We start from the raw sequence: 13,750 nt of genomic DNA on the forward strand, positions 1-13,750 counted from the left end.
ATTTTTGTATTTATTTGTATTTAAACGGGTCACCTGATGGAAAGCAACTTCCGTCGCCCATGGATACACGCAAGATCTTACGAAGAGCTGCAGGTGCGTTACCGGCCTTTTAAGTGGGAATAGGATTACAGGGTAGGGAATAGGGAAAGGAAGGGTAGGGAATTGGACCTCCGGTAAACTCACTCATAGCTTTGTCCACATTGTGCCTTTTTCTGTTCATCAAGGGCATGCCTTATAGCGCTGTCAACAGCGAACGTGGTACATCTTTCTATATATATTTCTATATCTAACAGCTATAATGTATTTTTACATCTCCGTATCTTAAGATACAGAGCTAGGTAAGTATATTATGAAAATATACATTAATATTTTGATACATCTAAATACATCTCAAAACAAATATATGTGTATAATAATTACTAATTACTATACATCTCTTCTCTTCATACGATGTTCAAATATTTCTGTGATTATATTATGTGTGTGATATACACAGATATAGATATACACAGTGTTGCCACTTGCCACAAAGCTATACATCCCGGGATGTAATGTATATTAATATACAATACCTGCTCTGTGTGTGACACCCTTTACTAGATGACGCCCGCAACTCCGTTGCGCCAAAATTCGATTATCGCGCGAGAACCGTACACCTACCCGAGATAAAAAGTATATACACGGCCTTTCCCGGATTCTTTATCAAGTTACTTTTTTTTAATGGGGAAATGCTTTGCGCATCCCCGGCGGATTGGGGACATCAGCCGGGGTATGTGGGACTCTCCGAGGAACTACCCACTGAAACCCCGTGGTGCTCCACTCCCCGCTTAGGCATACGGGCACGATCAACCCACTGCAACTTTACTCACAGTTGATTATAATCTTATCCATAAAAAACTAGATTTTTGTTCACCGTAGTCGTAATAGCTCGCGCCAGAATAGGGTTGTCAATTTTTCATTGAACGGACAATATTAAATTATTTAACCGTATAGAGATTCACGAGATGAGCGTAAAACAATTATTAAGGCTAGAATTACTTGATATCTAGTGTAAAAAATCTAATTCATTTCATAACTACCTAAGTTATAAATTAAATTGTTTTTTTTTTTCTAGGCGTCTTACGTAGTTCTCCTGCTGCGTACGGCATGCTGTTTAACCCATATAATACAATTTCAGTTGTCACTTAGTGCGGCATATTTGCGTATTTATCTTCCTAAACTGTTTTCTGTAAGACGAAACAATGAATATTCTTAAATATTTTTCTATGTAAGAGCGATCTCGCACTGCATCCAATTCGTACCGAAATACATAGAACCCTTGAAAAAAATCCAGAATAGAATTGCACTTATTTCTATGATAACTAACGCATAAAATGCGGCTCTTAAATATGTTTTGACAGCCCTGACCGCACACGACAGCGGTCGCGTGCGCACGCGTGGCTAATGTCGCCATTTGCGCTCGGATACACAGCGGCCGGCGCGGCGCGGTAACAACGATAAAAAGTAGACCAAACTGCATTACTGAAACTTGCGTTGTTTATGAAGCTCTCCGACTTTTTTTTAACATTCCATTGTGCAGTATACTTTTTTCTTAGACTTTGTTAAAAATTAATATTATTATGTAGCAAAGATACGCAACAAAAACGGACCAATCAGAAAGCCCTATATGATGCTATGCGTACGCATAGCGAACGTTTGAGTATTGTTTGTGAATTAAAAGCCTTGTCAAAAGGAACGCACTGAGAAATCCCTTACTTCGCATAGCAATGGTAATTAACTGAGGGAAGTATTGTTTGTGAGTACGGTACAGTCATGTAGGCTGATCACGTCCTAATAATTATTATTTGACAAATATAAAAAGATAATCTAACTAAAGTAAAATGTCCTGTTAATGGAATCAGGCATTACTTTGCGGAAATCCATATCTTAAAATTCAATTTGTTATTATTTTTAGCAATATTCCGCGAAATAAAAAAAGGTGGAAGTTTATTTCGCGGAATATTGCTAAAAATAATAACAAATTGAATTTTAAATTTTCCTGTGCCTATGCTCGGTCGGATTACTGAAAAAGCCTTGAGTTCTAAGCCCAGAAGGATGAGTTATGAAGGAAAGAGAATATGATAACATAGAGCGACGTTTAGAAAACCTTCATAAAATATGTTCAGATTATCCTAAATGTAAGATTCTAATTATATAGTAGAAACTGTAGATAAAATGTTGCATTTAGTTGTACCTGGCCTAACAATTAACAAGAAAAAATTGCTAGTATTGCCTCCATTTCGATATTAACTCCATCCTGTGAAAACTTGTTTTTACTGTAAAATGATACATAGACATTTAAATCCTGTTTATTTCAAGAACATACGAACATATCAATCATAACTAATAAGTGTCCTATTACTGGCACACGGTAGCAGAGCTAAGTATAGCTTCGGACACCTCACTAGAATTACTGAGTATTCTGTACTAGAATAAAAATACTAGCGTGACCACACTGTAGGATGGTTCTGGGACAAGTTTTGAAATTTGTTTTGATATTTTAAGTAGAGCAATCTCTACTCTTTTGAAGCATGTTCTGAGGATTTTAATTGACTTGCTGGGATGGTTTCGTTTAAAACTACGACAGATAGCGCAGAAATTGGCGTGAGACATATTGCTTGAGACAAGTCAGACTATTGTCATGTGTGTGAGCATTTCGTGTGTTTTGTATAGCGATAATAATTTTGGGTATGAAGAGTTTGGACTTGTAGAGTTATTAAATAAAAACGACTTGTCTCCTCCGATGCATCTTTATTAATGATTAATCTCACTTAAAATTATTACTTAGCTTATTCTACTTGGGTGGTACAATAATTATTAAGAAGTTACGCCACAATACTCGGAACAACGTTGGACACATTGGGAAATAAGCATAAAGTTAATATCATACATTAAGCTATACCAATACTATACTATAATATATTATAGCATAGTATTAGAATATACTAAGATATAATTATCACACTTCAAGTATTTCAAGTCAGAGTAAGCCTCGTAAGCACAAACTTGAGGTACTTAATAGAATATTATTTCAAAGACTTTGGGAACCCAACGAGATATACGTTATTCTCATTACTTGTTCAATAATTTAGTAAGAACTAAGAATATTATTGCAAAACTTCACCCACCGAGAGCCTATACGTTTTTCTCATCACTTGTTGAATAATTTAGTAGGTATGTCAAATGTTAGTGTAAACACTGTTATCCTTGAAACCATCTCACTCAACGGAACTCAAAAAATCCGTCTTCATACCCATACAAATTGCCGATCCGGGCATCCGTATGGAATTTTTTTAAGAGTTCCCAGCATTGCTCTCATAGAAAAAGTTGTTCATTTTGACGGGTTCATTTGATGGTTTCAAGGAAAACGGTGTTTACACTAATACACTGTATATTTCAATATTTTAGCAGCATAATTATAATCGTTCGTACTTCGTACATTGAGATTTGAGGGGATCCAGTCTATTGATAAATTGTAAACACCTACAAGCTACAACCACCTGTGGTGTTAAAGGTGTTTACCATTACACAGTACACACTAAACCGTGTAATACATAATAGCAATGATCTCTCGCCCTCGCGTCGACCTGATAAATCGATTAGGTTAAAACACTATTCGATTCATTCATTTAATATTATTTGAGTACAAGATTTTTGAAGTCGAATAAAACGATTCAGTCTTATATTGAACATATAAGTTAATAGCAAGGGTACATAGTAATAGAGTCTGAAAAATAGAATAGGTTTTTAAGTATAAAATCTGCTGTTTTATGCAAAAACGCAATCTGGAACTCTGCCATCTAACTTTTGTATGAAATAACTTACAGAGCAGGTAAGTATTTCTACTAGTATTACTCTATATCCCATGACCTATCTTCGGTCTACCCTAAATGTATTCCAAAGCGACGATTCTAGTTATGAACCCAGTTTGGGAATCCCTACACCATAGATCAGCTCCGTAGGAGTTCTACAAGGTCAGATTGTAAATCTATTATTGCCAAGCAGGATCATGATAAAATTGTTGTGTCATTAGTCCAAACGGATTTGCTTTAAGCAGATATAATTTGTTCATCTAATAATTTCAAATGGTTTACAGTCAATATTATTTTGTTTGATACTTGGTAGTTTTATTTGTTAGTTAGTTTCATAACGTCTGAAACAATTTCGATCATACAGTATTCTGTAGGAAAGTACATGTTTTTATGGAGGCATATAATGAACGGTACATCTATAAAATCCCAGGTTACTTATTTCTTAGTTTTTTCGAAGGACTAAAGATTAAGAGAAATAAATAAAAGTTTCTAGCTTACCTAATATGTATTCGTTTTAAACTTCGCCTGCAGTCTTCACCTGAAACCAAAATAAATCACGACATTATAATAGAGCTATGGCCTATGATGAATGATATACCTATCTGCTTGCCTTAACAATATTATGAGCACATAACTATCCTAACACTAAGTGCGTCTTAAAAGAACGAGCCCACAAGCTTTTGTATCTTATCACAAAACAGTGGATTAAATAAACTAGGCATAACAGTTTCGTTCTTTTCAATGTACTATCAGAGAGTTGATTCTTAGGCAGATGGCGGACCTAAGTAATTTGGTCGCGAGCCAAACCCCTCCGACCGGTCACAGCTAACATTGAGATAATATAAGCCGATCACATGACGTAGGTCCGTCAACGACGTAGGAATTAATTTCCTCGATGGTACTGTTAGACGGTTCAGTTATAAACCTCTTTAAAAAAAAAGGATTTTATTTGTAAACAGGATTAATTCACAATTAGAATTAGAAATAGATTTCGGTTTTACAAAATATATGAGTTTACGAAATATGCAAATGTCGCGCGATGATGTAATAGGGTGAATTGGAACTGAAGTCTCGGGCCGAATGCAGGGATTATAATATTATTATCTCTAATATATAAAAATAAGTCAGGTTTTCCTTCCTGCCGCTAGAACTCAAGAACGCACGAACCGATTTCCACGGGTTGGTATTCGTTTAAAAGGTCTCGGGCTCCGTGAGGTCTATAGAAAAAAAATAAAAAAAAACTTCAAGAGAAAAGCAGGAAAACAGGGAAAATCATTTTATGGCAAAACAACGTTTGCCGGAACAGCTAGTATCATATAAGAAAGAGTAGTTATAGGCCTATTGTATCTTAATCTTAATATATATATTTCTTGTGTGCGTGTGTATGTGACTGAACTCCTCCTAAACGACTGGACCAATTTTGATGAAATTTTTTGTGTGTGTTCGTGGAGATTCGAGAATGGTTTAGATTTACAGTTTGGTCTACTGGAAAATGTTTTTTCAATTAATTTCTTATTTATAAGGAGTTGTTGATTTTGGAATGTTTTACATTAGATCCGGCGGACGGCGCTATCATCGCATTCAATATTATTCTATTTCAATTTTAGTTTGTCCTGACAGATGGTGCTACGATTAATTTGAAAAAAATTTTGTTATTCAATTCATGTGCTGATTAAAATATTAAATAAATAACACATAGGCTACAATTTTAACCGACTTTCAAAATGGGGGAGGTGTTATGTTCGTTTTCTTATATTCAACGATTACTCCGCCGTTTGTTAACCGATTTTCAAAATTTTTCTTTTGGTATATAGGGTATCATCCCAATTTGGTATTATATTCAGAAAAGTGGTGATCTGATGAAGGATCCATAAGTAATCGAGGGAACTCCTCAAAACTTATAGGGAAACATATGGTGACTTCGGTTTCGTGAAAAGTATTCTAAGCATATGCTACCAACAAGTAAGATTTTGCACCGAGATATACCTGGTATACCGTGGTTCGGAAGGTGCTGAGAGAATTCCTGATTCTTTATAGATACAAGTTTGGGAGTTTCGGCGTTGTTTTAAGAACAGAAAGCATATGCTACTATGCAAATTACATTCTTCATCATCATCATCATCATCATCACTACCATATTATACCATTTCATAGTCTTTTAGATCGAGACTCGAGTTTGTCAAGCGATAATTAAAAAAAATCTATATCTACCTAATATTATAAACCTGAAGAGTATGTTTGCTTGAACGCGTCAATCTCAGAAACTACAGGTCCGATTTAAAAACTTATCTCAGTGTTAGATAGATCATTTATCGAGTAAGACTCATCATTTATCGAGAAGGTTATATTATATTATTACTCTAAGACTAATACGACAGAAGAAACTCAGGAAAATGTGGGAAAAACGGGGGAAATATTTTTTATGGGAAAATGTACCTACGGATTCTGTAAAATTTCTAATTTACGCGGGCGAAGCCGCGCGGGACATCTAGTATAAAAATAAAAATCTTACTTGTCAGACAATCAGGGATCAGCCTGCATTGTCCTAACCAAACTTGGAAATAACAATATGTTTCCATCGCGTTCGTTAGAATCGAACCCGCGACCTCCGAGTCAAGACTCAAGAGCTGCGCTCTATACCACTAGACTACGGAGGCCCTTCTGATCTAGTATGACAGTACCATCAGAGAAGATTCAAGTTAAACGAACCTAGTATGTTATAAGTGTTATAACTTATATTTTGCTCGCGATGTGTCGAGTTAGTCGTGGTCCGTTGGCTGGACTCGACACAACCCGATAAATTACATAAATATTTTTTTTATTATTTCAGACACATAGGACCGCTAAGATCTGCCTATGAAATGATTTATAGTATGGTATCTATGGTAGTATGCTATCCTGTTTACGACTGCTTTCTTGGCCACAGCTAAAAAAAATCCATTGTAACTTTTTTTTTTTATGAAATAAGGGGGAAAACGAGCAAACGGGTCACCTGATGGAAAGCAACTTCCGTCAACCAAGGACACGCCGGTTTTCTGTGAGAACGTGGTATTTATCCGGTCGAGCCGGCCCATACGTGCCGAAGCATGGCTCTCCCACGTATAACTTGTAGAAAAATCATAAAATAGATTCTAATTTTAGTTTTTCTCATTAAAATCAAGTACTTTGAAGTTGATATACCTATTATTAGCGTAGAAACAAGAAACACACGATCATTGTAAAGAAACGAGAACAATTAAACTACTATTAACTCAAAGCACCCAAGAAATATATTTAGGGTTCCCTTCCCCTTAAAAATATTATTTGGTTTAGTGTATGCACAATTTTTAAGCGTATTGTTATTTTCTATTTTATGTATTTCTTTAAATAAAAGTCAAACTGCGCACTCAGAGACGAACTGTAATGATTATATTTTGATTAACTTGACACAAACCCCATACAATATTATCTGTCAAATTCATTATTAAATTGAAGTTTAATCATCATTACAATAAGTCTCTGAATGCTGCCGAAATTTAATCAGTAACTGATTTTTCAACGCAAAAACTATTAAGTATATGAAAGTTTGAAATTTGACTGTATTAATAATACAATTTATAAATGTTATTGATAATACTAGCCGTGATTAACAAAGTTATACGATGAGATGAGAAACGATATTGCTTATATTAAGGTTTCCTACGGAACCTCTTAGTTCCGGTTCAACGCGAACTTGTCAGGTTATAATTGAGTGCATTCGTTCATTCACTCAGAGCTTTGAGGGCGAATTGAAATGTTATGATTATTATCTACGCCCCTATTCCTTGAGAAATAGAGTTCTAAATCACCACGTGCGATATGGTACGATGGTCAGCACTGGAGCGTCTAGTGAGTTTTTCCTGATTTTTTATGAATGCTACTTTGATTAATATTAATATTTCAAAGTTCAGTGACCTTTTTTCTTGCGATTAATCTTGCAGATGGCTGCGTTCAGACCGGCGCGACCGTGACCGGACATGGTCTTGGGAATCGGGATGATTCGCCAGGAATTTGTTTCTCGACATAATATTATATTGTCTTCGTAATTTGGTCGGGTTGTATCAATGTTAGTCGCTATCTGTCATTTGTCGGGTGAAATTGACAAACCCGACCAAATTGTAGGGGTCTGTCAACTGCCTGTGAATAAAATTTTAAGGTAGTAATCAATCAATCAAGCATTACGCTACCGCCTACTTCTTTTTTTTCGACTATTTGAAAATACAAGCATTTTTATGGAACAAATCGTTCGACACTCGTTATTTATCTGACGCGTTCGATTAACGCCCACGCGTTTGGGCCGCCAGTGGCCGCTATGACCATCATTTTCCTTTTTAACTTTACGTAATTAGACCCCTGAAGAACCGCCATACTGGTACAAATGACCAAGAATTTTGGGTCACCATCCCCCGGTCTAACAGCACATATATCTGCACAAGTGGATGCCACTTGTCAATAAGGGCTCGTACACAGAACTGCGATGCGGCGTCGCATCGCAAAATATTACGGTGGTAAAAACATTCCAATCTCATTATAAACACTTTAAAAATTCGCAAATATTTTGCAATGCGACGTCGCAGTTATGTGTACGAGCCTTTACAGCTAATTAAAGGAGTGAGCACATTGAGACGGGCCGTGCCGGGGCTCAGCGTGCCGGGGCTCATCGCAAAAATCCGCCTCCATACAATTTGTATGGTAGCGGATGCGCGTATCGCACACTGTGTCGGGGCGCAGCGGATTTCCGCTTCCATACAAATTGTATGGAGGCGGATTTTTGCGATGAGCCCCGGCACGCTGAGCCCCGGCACGGCCCGTCTCAGTGTGCTCACTCCTTTAAAATGCATCACAGCGTCACGTTCCGTCTCGTCTCGGTGTCAGCTGACCATCAGGGTAATGGTATCATTAGAAGTATTTACATTCTTGTTCCCATGGTTGCGCACAAAACCGCAACCAGCCCGGTGGTCACTAAAATCAGGTAATGAGTATTCGCACCGCGTCGCGAAGCATAATGCACGGTCACCAAGAACACGGTGTACCAGCGTTTGAATGGCTAATAGGAGCAATAATATAATACATAGTTAAAAAAAAACCGCGCGTTTTTTTTTCACAAATTATTGCATTTTCATTGGCTCTTAATACAAAATTTCAAATTAATTAGACTACTGGAGATAGGTTAAAAACTAAAAATCGTGCTCAAAGATTCCATTACATTTATAATATATACAGCCCGAGCTAATAAAACCTTGTAAAACATAGCCCTATTTTTTGGGCCAATTCCTTATTTGAAGTAGATAAGATAACTTTTTCTCAAAATCTTTGGGCGCGCGACTATTGTTTAAAATATAAATTAAAATAAATATTTATTTATTTATCATTATTATATTGTATGTACAATTCTAAAATTAAAATAAAATTGTCATAGTAAGTAGGTTAGGTAGCTCGTATAATCCGCAGATCTCCAAAATTTACATGTTTACATCTATATATCGTAGGTCCGTCATCTGCTTAGGAATGAATATATGGGTAAAATGTTGAATTACAGGCGAATACCAACATTTTAACCTACTTTATCATAAACCATAATACGCAATTTCTACATTTTTAAGGAAAGAAAAAGACAAACAATATTCCTCTTATATCTTTTGATTTTTCAGAAAGATAATAATATTATTTCTTCTTTAACCAGAGCCTGTAGCCGAAACGTTTTCTTACGTTTTCTTATAACCTGGCTGTTTAGCCAAGACTTTTTCCTTATTGCTTCTTTATAGAATCGCCGATGAAAATGTATGGAATTGACATAAGCGTTCGTTAATATGACGTTGACGTTCGACGCGTCTTATGTCAATTCCATACATTTTGATCGGCGATTCTATTACGAAGCGAAAACGAAAAAGTTTCGGCTAAATGGCCTTGTTACTTACGTTCTTCATCATCTGGCTAATATATCTATACACATTTACAGACCTACAATACACTTTTTTTCAATTTCATATCATTTTCCCGGTCCTGGCCACAATTTATGTAAAAAACGAAAATTTTCAAATTGTAACTTACCAACTTCATCCATTACGTCTTCAATTATGATAATAATCAGAGGGCTCTCGTGGACATCTACTAAATCTAATATAGACCGCAAACTTTACTTTAACAAGGTTCACTTATAATTTGCAGTCATCTTTTTCGTACTTAGTGGTTAGTGGTTATGAATTATGACGATGAAATTAAGAAACGGAACGTTGAAGACATTCGTCATAGAATAGGATATATTACTGCAACGTTTTAACGTGGGAGAGCCATGCTGCGGCACGAATGGGCCGGCTCGACCGGAGAAATACCACGGGCTCACAGAAAACCGGCGTGAAACAGCGCTTGCGCTGTGTTTCGCCGAGTGAGTTTACCGGAGGCCCAATCCCCTACCCTCCCCTATTTCCTTCCCTACCCTCCCCTATTACCCTATTCTTTCCTTATTCTTACCTTCTGATGCTGCGAGTGTCCATGGGCGACGGAAGTTGATTTCCATCAGGTGACCCGTTTTCTCGTGTGCCCCCAAATAAGTTTCATAAAAAAAACCAGCACGGACAGGAATCTAAAAGTTTTGTTCGACGTTTGACATACTTATAATTCTGATATGACACGTGCAACATGTCGGATTTTGGTCGGATTATTTATTGTATGCGCTAGTACCGCCCTCTGCTCCGACCTTTGCATATTATTCCCTATTAATCATCGTCGCTACAAAAGCAAGTCAAATCAGAAAATACTTACAGTATCGCGTCGAACCGTTCAGGCCTACTGATGTGAGTCAAAATGCATTCGTCAGTTTCGATGGCGAAATAAAACGTCAAAAATGTATAGCATCTTGACTAAGCATTCTGTATTTCTTAAAAAATGATGACAAACCAATCCAATTTTAGTGATTGCCAAAATTTCTAAGCGATGCAATGTAACAGAATTTACAGAATGATGGCAGCTTCGCCAAGGGCTCAAGTGATTAATACAGCATATAGTTTCTTTGTTCACATTTTTCCTGTATATAAAAGGTCTATTGCAACATAGTAATTAACTCTATATATGCACAAGGTATGTGATTGTACCATAAAGTTAATATGCCTAGCGGAATAGAGAAACAAAGGCCTGAGCAGGAGAGCTGATGTGACTATCAGTAACACTGCGTGGTAAAAAGAGACGTGTGATACATGACAGCAACGTTTTTTTTTGACGTCCAGTCGGCACGTGCCGTTGACAATTTAATCACATAGAAATCATGTTCAATCATGCTTGTGTAAGTGTATACGTACACATATTTTTACACACAGATGAAACCAATTTCGGTGCCGTTTGACAGCTCGAGATTGTTGCTCTATTCCGCTAGGTATATTAACTTTATGGATTGTACACACATTGTTGATAGCAGTTCGCAAGCCTATTAATTAACGTGTCATACAAAATACAACATCACTATGTAACTAGATGTTGCTCATTACTTTATTCGCAAAAACCATTCATTTTTCAAATTATTCTTGGTCCTTTCTAGGGACTCAAAATATTTCCATAAAAAAGCGTGAACAAACTGCCAGAGAGTCCGTACTCAGTTTATTTTACCTAGGAGTTTCTATGAGAACAGTCTTACTTCATGCTTGGTAAAAAATTAAGACTGTTATATCAGGGGCCCGATTCTAATCCCTTGAATTTCGCCTCGATCTCGTAACGTCTCACTCGGGCACCAATACATTTCACATGAAATCGATAATCGATATTCTAGGCGTGAGAATCAGTCCCCTGGTAATGGAAAGTGGAAGAAGTGACATCATGTACAATGTACATGTATGTGACATGTGTATCTTTTAAGATGTAAAGTCACTTTGCGCATACTAATGCATTGGAAAATACTTATTATCTAATCACGTTCGTGATCTGAATGAGCAAGATATTCCTATCGGAATTTTATATGACTAGAGTCTAGAAACGGGTGATTGATAAAAACCTTAATACGTATACTCTGAATCTGTCGTCTAGTTTTTGAAGAACAGAAGAGAATTATCCAGAGCGCACCTGACCCTAACTTGACTACATACTTAAACCTAGATCTCAAAATCTCTAAGGTTTGGTTTTTTTGACACAAGTAACTTCAGTTCATGAATATTAAATGCTCAAGACGAAAACACGATTACTGAAAAAATGCTCGAAAGTTTGTTTTTTACAAAAAAAACCTTGTTTTAGACACATTTTTGCTTGGATTTTCGAAGTTTGCTGTCTTTTCTTTAATATTTTTTAATATCTAAAAAGGCATTGATAAAACCTAAATTTTTAACCTTTTCTCAAAACACTTTCTTCATAATCATTATAGTTCGTCTTTTATTCAACTAACTTGGCGATGATTCCGCGCCGTCATTTTTCACCTGGCATAATTATGAAAGTCGGGCGTGAGTGTGAAGAGAGAAGTACGATGTTTGATTTATTGAGTCAGGAGCGCTCTTAAGAGGATTCCACACCGCCCTTTTTTCCATACAAACGTTGTCCCCTGTTTCCTCCCTGGATAATGCTAGTAGAGTTATAATTTTTTTCTTGAATATCTACGGCCACTAATACAATGTCCCTATGTTTTCTTTTTTTTCATAATTTAATTATTAAATAAGATATGAACGTTCAAAAACCCAAAAAAATGGCCAGATTTTCCACTGTGTTCAAACGTCCAGAAAACAGATTTGGCTAGATTATACAAAAAAAGCAAAACATAGGAACACAGCTCAAGCCTTTTTTTAATCTTTAATGAAAAAAGTACTTAAATCGGTTAAGTTTTGGAGAAGGAATCAGGGGACAACGAATCGTTGATTTTCTGGATTTTCTGCAGTTGTCTCTATCGCGTTCTGCGGTATAGGCTTGAGGTAAGGGAGACAGCTATAGATATTACACGTACTTTTTTTTCATTTCTCTAGCCCCTGTTGTATCCTCTTAAGGAGGCACATCAATTATTTCAATAATGTTAGAATTAGGCCTACGAATAATAAATAGTTTTATTATTAGTAGGATTCGATTGGGCACTAACAAGTGACATCGGACAACTCATGCTCACCCCTATTAGAAACAACATTACTCTGACATTGGCAACTCACCGAGGCGGCCATTTTTAAAAGAAGAAGAAGAACAACATTGCTATATTGTACTGCAAATGCGACGCCTTACATCAAATATCATACATTTTAAATTGTAATAAAATAGATGATGTCTGGCATGTTTTGATGGAATGTGTCAAGACTCAAGAATAGAGGTAAAAGAAATTTACTAATCAACCAATCTCTATGTATTAATACGTGAGGCAAAAACTTTGTATCCCTTTTGACGAAAAATGGAGAAACGTAGGTGAATGAAATTTTGCACAGTTATAGTTTATAAGGTGAAGGAGTGCATCGAGCTAATATTATTTTGAAATTATGCTTTTATCATACATTTTTTTAACAAATAAAACATTACACACACTTCAACACACACACACTAGGAAAATGACAGATTTTTGAGTGACAAACCTATACTTACGAATTATACTCTTTTGTTTATGGTTGAAGTCTGTTGACAATAAGTTGACAATTTGAAAATGTATTATAGACTAGTTTTTTTTATTGAATCTGAGATACTATTAGACAATGCTTACATGGCCAGTCTGAGATCAGCTGAGTCCCATAGACAAGAGTTGAAAAAAAATATGATAAAAGTATTTTTTTTACAAAATATAGGTAGAGTCTGGCTAACGAAAGATGAGACTGGAAAAAGGCGGCAAATTCAAAAAATATACGTATCTATAGTCGGAATTATAGTTTTGCTACTTGATTATTTATGACAATAATATTATATTTTAGTTTGGATAACTCTTTTTAAGAAAAATAAGT

At 36.1% G+C, this 13,750-nt stretch overlaps 1 protein-coding gene across 1 annotated transcript in view; it reads right to left on the minus strand.

The window, feature by feature from the left end:
- LOC121737422 overlaps positions 1-4,390 on the minus strand; it is a 53,823-nt gene extending 49,433 nt beyond the window's left edge. The window contains exon 1 of the mRNA XM_042129099.1: positions 4,350-4,390. The gene's annotated coding sequence lies outside the window, so the exon portion shown is untranslated. The remainder of the gene's footprint in view (positions 1-4,349) is intronic.
- Positions 4,391-13,750: the final 9,360 nt, after the last annotated feature.

The sequence above is a fragment of the Aricia agestis genome, chromosome 20 (assembly GCF_905147365.1).
Source record: "Aricia agestis chromosome 20, ilAriAges1.1, whole genome shotgun sequence".
Lineage (NCBI taxonomy): Eukaryota > Metazoa > Arthropoda > Insecta > Lepidoptera > Lycaenidae > Aricia > Aricia agestis.